At 39.3% G+C, this 19797-nt stretch overlaps 1 protein-coding gene across 1 annotated transcript in view; it reads right to left on the bottom strand.

Moving 5' to 3' along the window:
* Positions 1-19797, bottom strand: part of LOC115059210 (receptor-type tyrosine-protein phosphatase delta) — a 199528-nt gene that overhangs the window by 155187 nt on the left and 24544 nt on the right. Inside the window, exon 3 of the mRNA XM_029526854.1 lies at positions 19478-19525. The gene's annotated coding sequence lies outside the window, so the exon portion shown is untranslated. The remainder of the gene's footprint in view (positions 1-19477; positions 19526-19797) is intronic.

The raw sequence follows: 19797 nt of genomic DNA, 5'->3' as shown, positions 1-19797 counted from the left end.
ACGGTATGTCGGCCACCACTTCATATCAGGAGTCCATAACAGTGAGTTGTAATTATCTGTACCTATGCAGTCCTCCCACTCAGTCTATTCTGCAGGGGCTTTCTGCAGCAGCTCGTATGAATTGGGGGTATTTATACATGAAATTAAGGTGTAATTAAAATCGGTCTGGTGCTAAAGGGGCTGAAGGTGATTATGTTCATTTGCATAGTACACAGATTTCTTTTTTTAATGCTGCCTCCACAATTATGTCTGGTTCTAGCACGTTTTAGACATCCATCATTTTCAATATTTCAAACAAAACCCAAAGTGCGGGAAGATTAGTATAGTGTTTATGAGTGATAAGATTTAGCATTTTTAATGTATCTCCAGGGTAAGGCAAAAATGATTGACGCACAAATGTTCCTTTGTGAGGGTATAAATTCTAAATTTGCTGCTTTTATAATAAGATGTTTTGCTGATTTTTTTTTTTTTCCCTTCCTCTGAGTGAATTACCACCACATTGCTCAAGATGAGATTAGAAATTGTAAAACAGTGAAACAAGATTCTAGCGAGAATCTGATGAGGAATCACTGAAAGTGGACCTCTGAAAATAAACATTAGTATGCAGCTCATTTTTCACAGGCACAACATTATCTAATTTGCTCCATTGGGCTTGTTTTGAAGCAAATGGGGGACTATTATATGGGCTGCAGACCAAGGAGAAACTCATTACTTCTCACATTATCACTGGAAATGTGAGGAGGAAAAACTGAGCTCTGTCGCTTCAGCCTGGTCGCAGGCTAAAGCCTCGGCCTCGTCCAGGTTGTAAATGGACCCCTTTCGGCTGATACGCCACTGCGTCCTAAGCCATCCCTGATATTTGGTGAAGAGATGTCATGACTGCTCCAGCTGTCAGTGGCACAGCTGTTCACTTTCCCCTTGAGTGAGCAGAGCTGCCTTCGCCCTGCGGCTTGATGGTGTGTGCATGTATGGGCAAGAGTGTGTCCATGTGCAAGCATGCAGGGATACTGACAAGGTGCACAAGCAACACAGCTTATTCCAAGATACAGGGATAAAACCAACTGAACACAGACACAAACTGGTAGCCGCAAGCAAGGAGGCAGTATCACTCTGTGTCCCAAGTATAAAGTAAAATTAACCTCCTCCTTTCATGGTCAGGAGGACATGTTTATATGAAGCTATGTACCTGAGAAAAGCATGCTTGTATGCATTGGCACATGATTGATGCATCTCCCCTGTGGCCTGGGCAAGCATTTATTTTATAGTAACACTATTCACACCATAATTGTGTACCTCATGAGGTCTATGTGTCCAAAGTGCTAAAAGGGCCATATTGATTGCAAACTGAAACAGTCAGTCATGATGAATGGACACTCGCAAAATCAAATTCGGAGATTAATCGGCCAGCGGCGGTGTCATTAGGGCTGTGTGATGGGTGAATTAATATGATGATTAAATGAGAGGTTGCTACTATGTCACCGTGTCAGTTCTGACAACCTGACCCCGCATCAGCTTGCAATGTAGTAAAAGACACTTCATCATCTTGCACCTATAAAGTGTCTGTGACCTTTGACATTTACATTTATCATCTGGGATTTTCCTTACATGAATAGAAACTGCTTGTACTGGCAAGGTGATTGTTTATTTCAACCTTATTGTGGGAAAAAGGAATCCCTGGATAAAGTGAGACAAAAAACGTGGCCAATTGTTAGATCCAGCACGGCAGAATGTGAATAGACTAACTGTTTTCTGCATCTATATTGGTTGTGCTAATAAAAGTATTCTTGGCTGGCAGGAAAATGCAAATGCTGACAAAATCACTGCACCCCACTGCCAAATCCACAGACACTAGCGAGCAGATTTGGCTCATTTTGCACACATGCAATACATATACACGCACATGTATACACACACGCTCTCACACATAGAGACAAATCTGTGATACACAGTGTCCCTGTGACCCTCATGCTCCATATGGTCAAGAAGAGGGCAGAGAAAATAAGCACACAGCTCTGTGGTTGACTGCAGCTTGGCAGCCAGCAAAGCCCTGAGGTCCGTGGTGTTGAAGCAACATAGTGATTGTTGGTACAACCCTCTTTTCCGTACCAATGCTCCTGCCCTGCTTCATATACTGTAGTGTAGTGTATAAACATGGTGGTTGAGGGGAAAAATTAGAGCATTTTTCTTTTTTGGGCTTAACTGAACGTGATTTGCTTCATCATAAAGGAGGAGTGAAGCAAAGGAAACATCCATAAATCACGCATGTGCTCAGTGTGTGGCTATAAGCACAGAGCTCCCACAGGGCTCCACACTGAATGCACAGTGATCTTGCCAAGGAGGAAGACTGGGCCAATGTTGGGACATGAAAGAACTGCAAATATTTAAGAGGTAGACACAAGTAAAAATATGGAAACAAAGGAACATTTAAAGGCTAAATTCATCCAAATTACAAATCTTCTCACAAACAGAGCTGCGTGGATTAGCCCACACAGATAGCAGGTTTTATTTGTGCGGTTGGCAGTGCAATGAAATTTTGGCAAATTGAATTTAAATTACAGTTCTCTCAGTGATAGAAAATTTATGCTTTTAAAAATATAAATTCAGAAAAAATGTTATTCCATGAATAATGTCCTGGTCACTGTGGATGAATCACAGTCCTCTTGTGAATAGGTTTTATTGGAGTTACTTTTTGCCAAAGGTTTTGTGCCAATAAAACCTGTGAAAACATGTTTTTGGCAGTCCGAATGAACAAACTCTTTTTTGAACAAATCACAACGAAAACAATATCTCAAACTTTCGGCTGTTTGTCATCCAAAGCTTTCTTTTCTACTATCAGTTCTGCTGGAGAGAAGACAAAACATATTTGCTCCATGTTCATATGCTGTCAGTACCCCATTGAATTCAAACTGCCTCCTAGCTTATTTCAAGTAAAATGGTGCAGGGATTGCAGGGATTGTGTAAAAATTTCAGCCAAGCTCCCAATTAAACCATTACCCTTACATATTAATGGATACTTCTATGCTTGTGAATATGCAAATAAAAAATGAAATAAATAAATATCTATTCAAAACCTATCAGCTGGTGTTCAAAGTATCATATCGATGATATATGTACGTTCCAGCATCTTTCGCTTACCCCCCATGGCTTTATCCATCAGGTTGATGATGGAGGCTCAGTGTTGGTGAGTGGGGGGGGGGGGGTTAAATTTCTCTCAGGGAAGCTGAAAGCACTCTGTCCATTATCAATAGGAGGAAAAATATGCGTCAATCCCACTCTTGTAAAAATGCATGCAGCCTGTCGCAAAAGCTTTTATGTCTTTATGTAATTTGTGCCGATGACAGTGCCCCAGAAACATTTTACAGTATTCCTGTTAAGTTTGGCCAGTGAAGGCTATCCAGTGCACTTATCACAAACTACTTTAGTAGATGGGAGCCCGGCTTCAACAAAAAGATCATCACTCATGAAACCGGAGCAGTGGATGACCTCTAGATGTTTTGATGTGTGAAATAATGTTTTGGTGGTACAATATTCATCGAAGGTGATTGGCCATTCACATGTGGCTGTATCCACCAAATGGTTCCCTAATTTGAGTGGACAGGTTCACTATTGGGCCACCCGGCAGCATAGTCATGCATTTGACCAGGAATAAAGCTGAAATCAATTTTCCCGTAGTCTCTCTGTGGGGCCTTTTGAATGGCATTGTGTTTGTGCCTGAGGGAGCACTTACTCCACTTCTGCTGACCTTTTTGTCCTCTCCCCTGTGAGCATATTGCTCCCATTGAAATGATAACTGCTTTTCAATCCATGGTCAAAACAACTGGGCACACTTTTCAAAACCTGAAAGGCCTGCGAAGCACTTAACCACAGCAACTAGAGAAATGAATGTTCGACAGTTATCAACATGGCTTTAGACATAGGGGTTGTCAGAAATCAGCCTAAATGCTGCCTGCAGACCGTTTCCTGTGACCTCTCTGCTGTTTGGCCACCCACACCTTCCTGTAGTGATTCACAAAGTTGATAACATGGTATCCTGTATGCCATTCGCATTATAATTTCTGCTCATATTAAGGCTGAAGATCTCATTATTTAACATATGTAGACTCTATGTTCTGCTTGTTTCAGTGTATCCCATTGTATGTAAAGTTGAACTTCGTATGAAACACAAGACACAAATGGAAACAAATACAATAATTTCCAAACTTTTGTCATATGAGATTGTAATTCAATTACCGTACCACCAAGGAGGCCTGGAATCTGTTGCAGAATGGCTTGTTACGTTTCACTGCTTTGGGTAATGGTGTTTTCTTTGCCCGGGAAATGAAATATAATATCATTAAATAGAGATATGCAGAATGAAGTGTCGACAGATCCATCTTGGGTGCCTGCACAATCTGTTTGTGGGTGCTGAGTGGCTCCCCAGTGACAGATCCAGCTCATCATTGAAACATCCCGCTCGTAGAAATGTGGGGATTTTGCTCATACGACATTTTAGAGATTTATGGTTGTCAATATGTTGAGGTAGGAACAAAGACAGGCAATTAAGGGAAGATCCTGACAAATGCTGAACAGTCTATTACTGAGGATTTGTTTTTACGCCTGTGAGTCGTTTTGCTGCCAAAAGATTCATAGATCAGGCTGCGACGTCTTCCTGGTAATCCAAGTGCACGCAGGTTCACCTGTCCAAGGATCAAATCTTCCTAGAACACGGCTATCAGCTGTGACTGGAGCCACTGGCAATGAGACTGCTCGGATTTCCGGTATTTGCACTAACCCTGACAGATATTTGCAAATGTTACTACTGCTTTTAGCTCCAAATAGCAGTTAAGTGGGGCTGAGAAGGGGAAAAAATGAAGAGGAGAGGCAATAAAGAAAAGCTTTGATGTTGTCATGCATGATTGTGCTGAGGCATCCTCAGGCTTGTGTCGAGTGTGTTGATTTAGTGAGTGCTGAAAAAACAAGAATACAGATGGCTACCGGTGCTATTTGGGGCTATGCTCTGAAAATTAGAAACATCTTCGACATTCTTTATCAGGGTGATGCTTCAAATACATCACACACAATTGTCAGATTTTGCTCCACAAGTGTGGCACAATGTCAGTTTAATTAATTTACTTTAGTGTTGGGCTGACTGCCATTAGGAACGGACTGTGAAAAAGGGGCACGGCAACAATTAGCAGCTTTTGCAGTATTGACCATTCTTGCTAACAAAGACAGGACTTCTTATTTTCGTTTAAAAAAAAATCAATAATAATGCAACACGGGTTAATTTTTTTTTTTTTTTTGTATGATTTGCAGTCATAAAAATATATTGGATTGAAGCTTTGGATTTATAAGACATTTGAAAGTTGTGCCAATTTTAATTTAATTTCAAAGGCTGGTATGATGTAACCAAAAAAAACAAGCAGGGCTTGGCAGTGACTGCTACTTGTGGTGGCACACACAAAGTCTTCAGGTGTTTGTGTCTTGCTTGCTTCTGTTGCAGCAGCAGGGTGTTTCAAAGCCTAACAGGATTCTGAACCTGAGCTTAGGACGGCATAGCCAAGCAATATGGGAGTGTTTTACTCTGAAATGTAGTGCATGGATCATGCAAGCAGGCAGTTAGGCAAAGGTGACAGATGTTTCCTGCTGTCAGACTGTGCATTTAAATAAATAACAGAAAAAATGCAACAAATGATTTGCGTCCAATCCATGTGCTGGACATCTGTGCTATAGACTGCCTCTAGTTGTCCTCATGCTTCTGATATAGCGAGCTGCTGATTTGGTAAACTGCAAGTTATTTTTTATGAAGCAGGAACCTAGGGTTTATGTGTGCATGTTTATTCATTGAAATTCTTGAACTGTAACTGTTTTCCTTGTCGTGACTGTGACCTACAAGAGTAGGTAACCTCCAGAATTTAATATGTGAAACAATAAATTCTTTCAGGGCCATTTTTCACAATAATACAATTAAGGGACATTCAAGTGCTTTAAAGACCACCAGTCATCTTGTACTAACTAGATACAACCAGAACTGAATTTTAATTTCCAATGACACACAAATTCAACTTGAAGGATTTAATCTGCATGTAAATAGTCTGAAAGGGGACCTGTATGTATGTACTGCCTTTTTTCTATGTTTTTCTCCCTTAATGTGACACAGTTGCACTAGCCTATTGTACATTCCACTTGCCAGTCATGCACATTTGGTTAAACACAGCTCAGAGGCATAATGTAATCAGGGAAGCCGTATTTATGTCGCACAGAATACCCAATATTTTAGAAAATGGGATTCAGTGCATTTTCATTAAATCCCTGGAATGAAATATGAGCAAAAAAAAAAAAGAATATAGCTGTGGTATTTTCTGAAATAATAAGCTCGCCAGGTGAATAATCATAGTGGCTGGAAGTGACAAACCTGTGTACTGTGGCATAAATAAGATGGGAATGAGAGAGAGGAAAATTATCCCTTTAGGAGAGAGTTTTTCTGATACTGTACAAAATATAAGGCTCATTCTTATTCATATAAATTCATACTAAGGCTTTTTAGCACTATCCAGCATTCTAAAAGTCAAAGAGCTTTAGATGAATCACAGCGGTGATGACGTGTCCCCAACGGTTAAGCCACTGTTTGATAACAGTGATGATCCACTAACACAGCGCATGTGGAATATAGATTGCAAAGGTACCTGAATGATAAATTCAAGTGTTTCTCTCAACTAAATACTAAACCCTTAGTCCAGGTGAGTAGATCTACATTTACACAGACCCCCAGACCATAACACCTTTCCCCCATTTCAAACCAGAAATTCAGTTTTCAGTCTTGCAGCACTAGTGGAGTTGCTAGTTTAGAATACTTCTGCTGACTTTCTTCCTCTGAAATATTTTAAAAGTATCCAATCCATGTTTATAGTTCCCCTCATATAATGGCTATCCTTTCTATAATTGGAAATTCAACTTCCTGTCCTACCAGGTACATAGGTGTCAAAACATTTACACCTTGGCTTGCAAATCTGATAAGAGCAGATTTATAAAGATAGTGATCTCATCTCTGACTGTTATTCACAGATATCTTCTGACAGTCACATTTGAAGATACCACGACCTTCAAAGTCAGTGCTTTGTGAAAGAAAGAACCCAGTTAGCTCGAATTAGTGAACCCCATCCAAAGGTTCAATAAAAGACTCCCTCTGCCCTGTTACTTTGTCAAAACTACAGATTGATAGGAAAGCTATATCTGTTCCTGTCTTTGAGGTGTCACAGAGGGGCAATTTGAAAGAGGATAGCTTATGTCCTCGTTGAAACTTGTGATTCCACACCACTAACCAGAGTTAAACTGGTGGATAATTTCTGATATCTCCTTTGTCAACAAAAAAAGGCCAGCTTTGTCACACCAAGGAGGTCAAAGAAATCAAGTGAATCCAAAAGAGCAGTAATGCTTTTAGTGGGGTCCATTTCTTAAACTAGATAGAGTGTATTGTTGGAGTTAAAAGAAACGCCTTGTTTCTCATTTTCTAGGGGCTCTATTCAGCTATGTCAGCCTTATCTTCCATCCACAGCCAACTGTATGGTCCAACACTGCCTTGATACGACAAGCATAAGATAAACTTGACAGATCAACTTTTTCGATAGTCACCGAGCCCATAAACAACTGTGGCCTCTAATCTGATAATCCACCAATGAAAGATTAGGAGCGGGGAGTATTATTGTGTTGTCACTCTTGCTTACAGGGTCACATGGGCTTCCGCTGCCAGGGTTAGACATCCCTCGGCAAATCCTAGAAAGGTGTCACATCTCAGCAGGTGAGGTGTGGCGATAAGACAGACTGGGGGACATTAAATGGACAAACAGCAATTATCACAGGCATTAATGAGAAACCAAAAAAAGTAGTAGTAAAAAAAAAAAAAAAAACTACAGGAGGGCAGCAGGATGGCCTTGTGATTAGAAAGACATTCTATATCTGAGAGGTTACAGATTTGATCCAGGAAAAGGTCACCGTGTGCCTGTCAATTGCTTCCGTACCCTCAGGCAAGACACTGAACTAACATTTACCTGTTTTTATTTCATATTAATTTTTCATGTAACTTCATGAAGCACAAGATAACCTCATTGTGGTGGGTTTCATTATAGGCTTAAATTATAGAAAATATTCTGTATCAAAATCTCTCATTCACCCTGTGAATGACAGTGACACAGCCCACATTCTCCTCTTCCCTTTTCAGCAGAGGAAGCAATCCTGCTTCTCTGTACATTTCTAAACCTCATATCAACCATCCAGGCAGCTCTTGCATATGCTCACTGCTATCTCACAAGGAGAGCCAGAGAGTTGGAGTAATTCAAACATTCTTCAAACTGCAATTTACTTTCCCTGAGTTGTAATTATGGTCTATTAAAATGCAAATGATGTCAATGGCAGAGCAGTGCTAATCACTCACTGTCTGTTTATGGGCAGTACAGCCACATTAGAGACTCACACAGTGGTGTCTGAGATGAACAGAGATCCTCTGTCTAAAGAATCCAATAAATTAGTCCCCTTTCTTAATGTGGAGGGTGCATTTTCTCTCAGGATATAAAGATCATGTGATAGCAAAAATATGATTGAAATTTAGTTTGATAAGCTATAGGTTCAAACTTAAGATTTAGCAGAATGACATCAAAGTAATCTGCAAAAAAAAAAAAACAAAAAAAAAAACAACAGTTTGACCAACATAGCCTCTGCCTGTTTTGCTCGTATGCATTATGGCCTATTGAAACCTTGTGACATAGCTTCACATGCAAATCCTTTTCATTTAATCCGTTACAGCTTCCTAACTTTTTATGCTACGATAAAGAAGCTACAAAATATCAGCAAATGCATGCAGGAAACCGAATGACAGTTACATATGTGTACATACAGCCCCACATTCATCTATCTTTTCTTTCGTCCATGTGTTTGTAGACTATCATTTGTTACTCCTGCCAGATTCACTTAAAGAACAAATCATGTGAACAATACTAAAACCTATGAATTTAACTCAAAGTGCCAACATCTTAGACCGACTGTAGTGCAGAAGAAAGTCTTAGAATATTGCTATTTTGTAGATCATATTAATTTAAACTAAATGACTGCAACATATTACCATGCAAATTCATGTAAATTGATGTTCTGACTATAATTGGATAATCTAAATAAAATTTAGCATTTACAAAAACAGCTAATCAGCTTTGCGAAGTACAGGAAAATATCGCTCAGTGATTAGAAGTCTATGCATTTGCTGCATTGGTTTACTGGCACGTGTAGTTTTTTTTCCACATTAGATGGCTAAATTATAACATTTATATTTTGGCTTCAAACCCCCAAGAATTTACAGACAAATTTGATCTTTTCCTTGTCGACTTCCATTCCCACAGTGTTCATGAAAAAATTTGCAGCGTGATATTTTCTTTGGATTGGGGTCCACAATAAAAGAGATGTTCAACAGTTGTTCAGTTTTCATTGTTTTATTCATGAGTTCATGGCCACGGGTAGAATATGTTCATGCATGTTAAGCCACATGAGTCATGTGATTGAAAGGTATACACGTGCTGCACTTATGGAATAATGAATGTGATGAGCATGAATTGGATCTGCCATGATAGCAACTTATTGCATGTGAATCCATGCTGTGTGTAATTTTCATGCACTGCCATTTTTATCTTGTGGACGATGTTTACACACGTATGTTGTGTGCTCCCATTTTTGCTATGCATTACATCAAACCGAGTGGGGATTAAAGCTTATCTATAGTACAGTTGACCATATGCCGTGACAACAACCTCATGTGTCCCTTATCAGGGGGTTAGCTGCTGACAAGACATGGCGTTATTAATAATCAAAAACCTCTGGAACTGTTAACAGAGCTGCAGCCCAGCAAACCAGAATTTCCACATATTAAAAACATAAAAAAAAAAAAAAAAAACTGTGAAAAAGTGAAAGTGGGTTTTTAGTTCAGAAAGAGAGTTCAGTAATTTCACACTTGGGAGATATGGTGGGAGCATGTTTTGACACATTTACGTTGAGCCTGATAGGAATTGCTGCAAAATGAACATGCTTAGATAACACTGCATGCATATGAGGCGAACAAACTATCACCCTGCACACTTAAACTGAGAATGAGCTGGCCGCAATAGTGGAGTGTTTTTGCAATCACTGGTGAGGGGATTTGTGAGAATATAAATGGCACTTTCGCTAGATCAATACTGTCATTCCTCCTCCATCGGCTAACATTAAGAGCACAAGCTGGGTAATAATGGAGGACTAGTTGGACACACTCTGTTGCATTCTGTTTGATCATAAGGGGTGGTGTCCCCCAGGGTGCAGTCCATTCGGCCTGCTGATAAATTCATCTTTCCGACTGTCCCCATGGGAGCTTGCCAATGAGTGAGGGACATTGACTTTTCATTAAGGAGATCACCACATTGGAAACTGAATTCATTTTCTTAAGAACATAACGGAGCTGGTTGCAAGTTAGCTTGAAGGTCACAGCAGAATGCCAGTGCGGAGAGCTGAGGGAATGCGTTTAACTAATAATGAACCCTGTGTTCCCTCTGGTAATACACAGGTGTCAAGACACAGGATGAAAATTTAAGGACCCTTTGATCATAATTGGCTAGAATGTGCTGCAGTTGTAGTGCACACTTACAGAGCAGTTGTCAACACACCCAAGGAGCCATCGCTTTACATGCTTTGCAGTTGTCTTTTGAATAGTTAATGCATGTTACAGTTGTTAGAGGCAGGTATAGACTTGGTTTAGGTAATCATTGATTTCATAGGCTTATTAAATTTATGCAGTATATTATTGTACTCTTACAAGGGATTCAGCATCATTTATAGACTGTATTTTACCACCTTAATTCACAAGGGTTTCAGTAAAATATCAAGGTTCAGTCTCTGGCACCATACCTTCCAACTATGCAAAGCTTTTACACTTGCTGTAAATTTCATCAAGGTGAGCTAAAGTGTTTACCCCATTAATTTATTTCAGCTGAAGCCAGAGTGCTGACCCATAAAATGAGCTAAGATAATACTGACCTTAACATGGTCTTCTGCACATGGAGGTAATTGCTAAGGCTTCAGGTCAATCAATATTGACTTACCGCCCCCCCTCCTTCCCCACCGCTATAACTTAAGCTGAATGTGTAAAATTGGCTTTAGACGGATGGAGAACACATCCCTTATAGTTTAACCTTTATCCGACTAACATGTTCAGTTATATGTACGATTATAGTTTTTTTTGCCGGCCACAGAAAATCAGTGTTAACAGACCAAAGAGTAGCATGAACTCGGCCAGCAGTGGACAAAGTACACAGCTCCAGTTCTTGAGTCAAAGTACAGATCGTCCCAGTCAAATGTTACTCCATTAAGGGTGAAAGTAGCTAAGTTAAACTATGACATGAGTGAAACACAGGAGCACTTGCTTTTAAAAGTACTTCAGTGTTCAAAGTACTTTTCATTGCAACGCAAGGTGTCCTAAAATAGCACATTCAAAGAATATGACTCTAAAATAATGCAGTGAATGAACTGATTTGTACTGAATTGAAATATTGCAAATAGCAAATGCTATAAAAACAAACTTCAACTGACAAAAGGACCAACATTGTAATTATTTTTGTTCTTTTTGTTAGAAGAACCCAGCCTCGTTCAAAATCAAAATGCTAAATAAATCAAGTTATACTAGATTTCTTGGCTCAGTGACAAAACTTCTATAAACTGAACTTAAAGCCAAAGACAGAAAGTTTAATTTGGGATAACAGTCCAAAAAGTGCAATTTTTCCTCTGCTTTTCTCCCCCCTCCTCCCCCCGACTCCTTCCTCTCTCTCCTTCTAGTTTACAGCTCAAACTGGAAGAAGTTCTTGTTCAGCTTTAGCAGAAGCTGGTTTCCAAAGTTCTGTGAGGTAATTCTTCCCTGTCTTGGAGTGAAGCTGCACCCAGCTGCACCAAAAAGCTTTTGACAGGCAGCAGAGGCAGGCAGGGCTGTGTTTAAGCTTGAGAGACAAGTTGGACACAGCTGGAAAGGAAGCCAACGTGTCAATTTAACAAATAAGAATTTAAAACGATAAGAATCATTCTTTAGCTCTTGTGAGTTCACGCACTGAGTTCAGGTATGGCTACGGTTGATCAGAGAGAGCAGGAGCGGTTGTGTCTGCATTGTCTGACGAAACCATGACTTGCAGTGGATCACCTTTCCTCTCCTGCTTGAAACCTGCTCTAAGGTACCTCCAAGGTACAGCTACAGAAACACCAATTGAACCCAAGAGATGGGCGGGAACGGAGTTAATGGACTTCTCTAACACAAATGTAACGAGTACATGGATATGTAGTGGAGTCAAAAGTGCAATATTTGCCTTTCAAATGTCGTGAAGTAGAAGTACAAAGTTTCCACAAGTACAAGTTCAGATCCTCACAAACTGTACTCGAACACAAAGTATTTAAATTAAATTTACTTTTTTACTGACCCAAGCTGAACTAGGCTAATTGTGGACTATTTGTTTTGGTTTATCTCTGAAAATATCCAATAAAAGGCCATTTGTGTAGGAAGTGTAAAGTTGTGTCTGACAATCGGCGTTAAAGCGCATTGTACCTTTTGGCATTCATCACAGCAGAAGGAAATAGTTGATATTGAGCAGTGACATTTCAACAATAAATTACTTAGAAAACAAGTGTGACGCAGACACACACACACACACACAGCTTTACATGGCTGTAGCTGTTTACTGTAAGGCATTTGATTTCTCTTTAATTTTTCAAGGTAGGGGCACAGACTTAGCAGGCATTTCCATCTTGACTTGATAAATCTCACAATCTTCTATTCCTTGCCACACTGAAGTAATTTATTTTCTATCTCTCCGAGCTATATTTTCCAGTTAATATTTCATTTTTTTCATACAACCTGACAAAGGATGCCACAAGGGATGATAAGAATTCTGAAACCTTTGCACTCCCGCTCCAGATACAGGATTTACCTTGAGAATTTTTTGAGGAAACAAGACTTATAAACTAACCGAGACGGTTAAATCAATCTGTTTGTTGTAGTTGTTGTTGCTGCTGTTGTTTTTTTTTATTTTTTATTTTTAATTTTTTTTTTATTTTAAATGTTATTTTATTTTAGCTAAACCACATGCTATACATCATTATCGTTCAAAAATTAATTCTGAAAATTAGTGCTTACTCGTGATTTGTCATGCGCTTTTTTTGTAGATGACTGAAACTACAGATGGGGTTATTCATTCATTCATTCATCTTCAACCGCTTATCCGTTTCTGGGTCGCGGGGGTGCTGGAGCCGATCCCAGCTCACACTGGGTGAGGGCAGGGTCACCCTGGAGAGGCCATCACAGGGCCAACAGACAGAGACCAACAACCACTCACACTCAGACCTACAAAGAATTAAGAGTCACCATTTAACCCAAACATGCACGTGTTTGGATGGTGGGATGAACCTGTAACCTTCTTATTGTGGGGCAGACAGGGTTATAACCTGCCATATAACTAACTATGTGCTGAAAACAACAAAACAAAAACACATGCTGCAAATGTAGTTCCTCTCTGGTAAAGATCACAAAGACTGGCTGACTGGATTCTCTATTTGTACATTAAAATCCTGATTATGCCACTCAGATCTGTTTTCATACCCAGCAGCTAAACGTTCATCATTCATATGCCACAAATGCGCTTGGTTTTCATTCAAGATTATGAGGGGCAAAATCACAGTATTAATGTTATTGCAAGGAAACTATGATCTCAGTGATTTACAAAGCAGGACTGTATTCTTTGCAGCAAAAACCAAATTACATGTTCCTTGAGTGATGGGTAGCAGTATCCTTCTGGCTATTCAGCTCGTCGTTAATTTGAATTTGATAAGATTTCTTTTTGAGACATTGTTAGGCTAATGTAAATTTGGAGGGAGGCCGGAAGTCTACCGCTGGCTTAACTTTGATGAGGTGTTAATATCTAATATCAAAAGCAGATAAAACCCTTATTAGCCCCATTGGTCTTGCTAGAGTGGGAACTTATTACACAGAGGAGATGAGACTAAAGCAGATGAAGTAATCTGACTGCCCAGGGCTTTGTTCCATGTCCTTAAGCTTTCTGACGGGGTCAACTTAATTTTGTGACTTAAATGCTGAGGGTTTACGAATGCAGACAAGCCGATATTGTTTGAGAGATCTAATTCAGACTCTCATATTTCATAGACTGCAACATCTGGGGGATTACAGTGTCTCGAGCCAGAGGCAGTTTGATAATCGGTTGTCATTTTAAGAGTTGCGTCCCTTTTCCAGCTTTGATGGCTTTCTGAAAGTCTTTGGTTCAATGAAATGTTTGTGAGATTAGCTGGCTGCACTGTTTTCAAGAACTGTCTTCATGTGAGTCTGCTTTTCGTGTTTGCCGTTGCACTTGTAAAACATGCTGGAAGACTTATAAGTTTGGACTCTTAAAGTTATTTTGAGGAGAAAAATTGTCCATATTCTGTTGCCATAATAGCTAATAATGCAGAATGTACATTGGATGAGCACAAAGCAGTAGTTAAATGTAGTTAAACATAAACACAGATGGTCTTGATTTCAGATGAGGATGTGCACGACATTAGCTGCTTTAAATGTACTTAATACAAGAAGTACTTATTGGATTTGTTTTGACAGAATGTCTCTTTGATTTTATGGTTCCATAATAGATAATTGTGCTGTAGTTTAACCTCTAAATACAAAGGCATGTTTGCTGCTGGTGGACGGCATTGTAAACTACCTTCCTATACCTCTCCAGAAAGCACAAAGTAAGCACAAAGTAAGCACACTGTTTGTACGCCACCAATCAATGCTTTGGACCAAGAGGAATGAGCTTTTGACTCAGTGACTGAAAGACGGCATCAATACAAAACGTTCACCCTAAACAACTCGGAAAACACCTTGGATTCCAGCAGTATGTCCCATTGATTTCTATTCAGCTCAACGCGGATTCTGCAGCATTTAGTCATTTAATTCCCTTTCAAGCAAAGTCATTACACAGCTGAGCATTTAATTAAGCAATCACAGTGGTGCAATCTGAATGATTCAGTGTCTAAATGAGGGCCAAGTTGGCAGTGTGTAAATATGGGCCGAGTTGGCACTGTGGTGGCTTAACAGTTTGTGACAAAGCTGCTTCTAAAATTCGAGATTTAAGGAAAAAGTTAATTACGAGACCATAATCCTTATCATATGGATAGTGCAGCTCCTCGACATCATTTTGGAAAAACAAAAAGTAAACATTTAGAAATTTCCGCTCAACAAATCCCCACGGTTACACGTTTCATTAATAAAGTGTGGTGAGAGGCTTCTTGAGATGTCAGGTTCATGGATGACCTATTTCCTCTGCAAACAAAATATAATTTGAGGGGCCATGGACACAGATGTGTCTGAGGATGTGCTTTGAAGGAATCCTCACCTCTATACACCTCTGTGAATGGGGTAAGAGTTTATTCTGCGTGCATGTAGCCTCTGTGTGCTTGGTTTGCTTTTCCCCCACACGAGCTCAGCTGGAGTGAGTGAGTTTTTAAAGTTGATTGCCCCGTCACACTAGATGAGACAAAAAAAATAGGAAAGTCATTTTTTGCACTTTTTGATTCATTAATTAAACGTCGCCATCAAACAATGGCTAAACTGCAATAGAAAATATGCAATTAAGTCGATGCCCCATTGAAGCAGTGTGGACAAACAATATAAATGAGTTAATTGCCTCAAATTACAAAATGCTTACACGAGGAAGTCTCTGGTAAATGGAGAATTTATATCATGGCAGGTTGGCTACTGATGCTGTAAAAAGCATGTTCAGAGCAAATGCTGCATGGTGCTCACGATTGTCACCACCTCCGCTGTTCTGTGTGATTCTGCATCACTGTCCATCTTGTCTCAGCGGTGGGCAGGTGGCACGAGCACCTGCAACTGCACCTGTCTTAGTTTGTGTCACAGTATGTTGGTCTTTTGGAGCCATTTGTTCTCCGTCATGTTAGGATGCTCACTACAACTGCTTCAAACATAGTTTAATAGTTTAATTTTGAATTTCACGCAGTAATTCTGACTCAGACTTATGGATTTTAAAAGAACGGTTAAATATTTTAGAAGATAAGCTCTGTCCTTTTTCTCGAGTTTGATGAGAAGATTGGTACCAGCTATTTCACTCCTGAAGCATATTCAGTTTGCACAGATGTCAGTTCATGCTGCACTGAGCAACTTTTCAAATTGCATTTTCTCATTGATATGGAAATGTGTCTCCTCTAAAATTTCCTTTGTGTTCTGTCTAACTACACTTTAGTTTTTTCAACAAATTATACAAATGAGACTGTATACTGTGTTGTTGAGTTTACATGTGCTCATATACAGAAGTGTTTGAATTCCTTCAGCTGGGGGGGAAAAAAATAAATAAATAAATCAGCTTTTAGATGCTGTTACAGGACTACCAATTCAATTTTTAAACTCATTTACAGACCAAATTGAAGTTGGGGAATAAACTTTTCTTTTTAATCAAAATAGAACTGTTGACACCTGGTGCTTTAAATGTATTATTTAACTATATTTTCACAGACGTGAACTTTGACATTCTAAACTCCAACTACAGATGTTAATCAAAGTCAAAACTTAATCCAGGCCTGATAAGATGCTCTATTTAACAGGCTCGTTTTAGCGGGGGACTCGATCAGGTGAAATGAAGAGGAACTGATTGCTTGTGGTGATTGTGCTGATTACATTTTAAATTTAAAACTTTCCTCTACTACATGGTCCTGACAATGACATATCAGGCTTAGTAAATGCCAAGGTCCCTGCAATCTCACATACTGTTCGGGAAATACAAACCTTTTACTTTAGTTCAATTGAAGTTTGAGAGCTGTGGTTGAGCAGGCAAACTGAATGGAAAAGTCTCCTCGCAATGATTCTTTTTTATGTTTTTAGCCCTGAAAATATGTGCATTCAGCTATTCTCTGACTGGACCAACTCCTTACCCTTGTTGTTGCTAAAATGTATAGAATAACACAAAATTATCCCCACCAGATCCCAAAGCTGAAATTGCTGCATTATTTTGTCAAGGAAAAGCAATTTTCACATTATCCTGTTTGTGTATTTGCCACAGCAGCATTAATCATCGGCATGTTCTCAAAGTTAAATAAAACAATCATGTTCTGTAGGAGGGAGAGTTCAGCATTCCTGACCTTCTCTTATTCTGACTGTGGGCAGAATTTGCAATGACTGAGATCCACGTTGCAATTTTCCCGCTAGTCAAAACATAATGGATGCTTGTGCTACAGCTGTCATATAAATGACATTTGAAAATATACGATGAAAGACATTTGCATGAAATATGGCACGGGATAAAGTATTAACATATGGGGGGTGGGGGTTTTTGCAATTGGGTCCATGTCCTCCCTTGTAAATTACAGATCATGTCAGGAACACACATACATAAAGCTCTACAATTTAAAATATAAAGAATTAAAGAAACAAGAATGTATTAGAATGTGACAGAGGTAGAATTTTACAGTGTTGACATAGAGTATGTAATGCAGGTCTAGTCCAATCACTGTTTATAAGCTTGAATAACCTTGTGTTCCTAAAAGATCACAAGAGGACTGAGACTAATCTGTGATATTAAACCAATGCGAAACCTCTTTTAGTCACAACATTGTGAGCCTGCCAAATCATTCCACAAAATCACATCAATTTTTTAAAACTTTTGGGTCGCAGTGGGTTTAATATCATGGCAAAGATATCAATTTCAGCGCAAAAAATCCCTCTTGATCTCTTTTACTTCATTTTGCATCTTTTCCAATTCGTTCTCCAAAGATCTATGTGTCGGTGTGACATGACAGATTATGGAGGTTACAGCAAACTCGCTCACCATCTTACTGACAATCTTACTGCCATTGTGAAAATTTTACTGCGAGCAGGAATATTTTAAAATCCCTTTGTTTAAAATATGTAGCTACAGAAACAGTACCATTTAATGGAAGTTGCTTATACCTGATGACAATTAATTTTTGCCATAGTTTGGGGAGTAATAAGTCATGAGAAAATAAGTAAAATAAGGTGAACAGAATGTCTGCTGTGCAGATCATGTAGTTTTAAGAGTGGGTTTTAATTTATGCAGCCCTGCAGCAGATTGTCTGCTTCACGTGGATAATATTGAGGGAAGATGGTCATGAAGTCATCTTTTGAATATATACTGGCTTGAATCCAAACACTTGGTAGCTGGCTTTATTAGTGTACTGCTTCTACTGCTCAAAGCCTTCCCTCTTCAACTCTGTTCATAACTGTTGAGAGATGGGAGAGAAGTACAGTGCTTTGAGATCAGTGTCAGACTGGAGACGTTTCACAGTGTGAGCTTAATCACATCCAGTCTCCCAGTGTTCTGCAAGTCATGAGAGACTGCAAGTTCACATATCTTAATTTTTTTGTCAAGTTTAGACAAGAAAAGCTTCCATGTGACAAGAACATAACCTTTTGAGGTGAAGGCAACAACTCATAATGTCATACTAATATAGGGAAAGATGATCCAGCTTCCCTCAATTTGACATCTGAACCACATTGGTTACAGTGTCAGTGATAGAAAATTAAACTAACATGTAGATGCAAGATTATTGAAGCAAAGCATTTGGCCACAAGGTTGATATCATAGATCTGCCTTTGTACTGTGCACAACATGTATGCCTTAAAGAATGTTTGTTTCCTGAGGTTCATGCCTGTAAAATTCCAGTGAGGCTGGTTTAATGAATGACAGCACACGCATATTGGTACTTCATTTAAGTAGTCATAGAGTGTGTGGTGCTGCAAATTGAAGTTAAAACCTTTGGGGTTGTAAAATCTGCGTTTTGATGTTTCCCATGCATATATCAACAAACCAGGAGAAAATCATCCATTCGTTTTAACAAGGGAAATATAACAAAATATTGAATTTGTTAGATAGGCAAGTGCACATATTGGTTTCCAAGAGAGTCAACGCACATGAAAAACTGAGGAGGTCAAGGGCTTTTAATTTGTTGCAGTTACAACTTGTGTGTTTTTTCACACTTACCGCAATGAATTGTAAAAACGTAAAGGCATATTAATCTGTGTGACAAACGGAGAGCAAGTCTGGCGATAAATCAGTTCATAATGAAAATGCATCCGGATGGATTGTTGCTAAGAACTGAAGTCAGTAGATCTAGCTTTGCAACAGCAACCATATTCTACCTTCAACAACCAAGTAATATTCTTTTCTATTGTTGGGATATATTATTCATAGTTCTATAATAACCTGCCAGTGATTATATTGCATAGTTGGTTGAATGTGATGAGAAGTTAGAGCAGAAGGGAAAAGAATAGAAGAATATTCCTGTCATAGGGACATTTCAGTACTCAAGATTTAATTTTGACATTTCCCATCAAGGAATGTTCAAAATGGACTTATATTATCCATTTTAAAATCACATAGCTCTAAAAATAAACCACACAGGGAAGAGGAAAATCCTTAGAGAGGCCTACCTTGAGGTTGAAGGTGTGAAAGTCATGGAACATTCTCCCTCCTGAGACCTGTGACAGAACAGGGGGGATGAGATGTCACTCATGATTAGACCACAGTGCAATTACAGAGCAGCTCCTCTGACAGTGATTGATCAATGAGGAACTCCCTTAATGAAGACAATGACTCAGGGGCTCCTAGGAGCAAATTGGCAAAAGTAAGTAGCGGGAATAGTGTCCCAGATTGCCAAAGCGCTTAGAGGATCATCCCGTCTGCGACGGCACTCTGCTAGTGGCAGGAATACAGTGTGCAGGTGAATGTCTGATGTTTCATCCAATTTGAA

The sequence above is a fragment of the Echeneis naucrates genome, chromosome 18 (assembly GCF_900963305.1).
Source record: "Echeneis naucrates chromosome 18, fEcheNa1.1, whole genome shotgun sequence".
NCBI classification, from domain to species: Eukaryota; Metazoa; Chordata; class Actinopteri; order Carangiformes; family Echeneidae; genus Echeneis; species Echeneis naucrates.
Note: the sequence above shows the minus strand (reverse complement) of the source record. Positions and strands in the feature narration are given on the sequence as shown.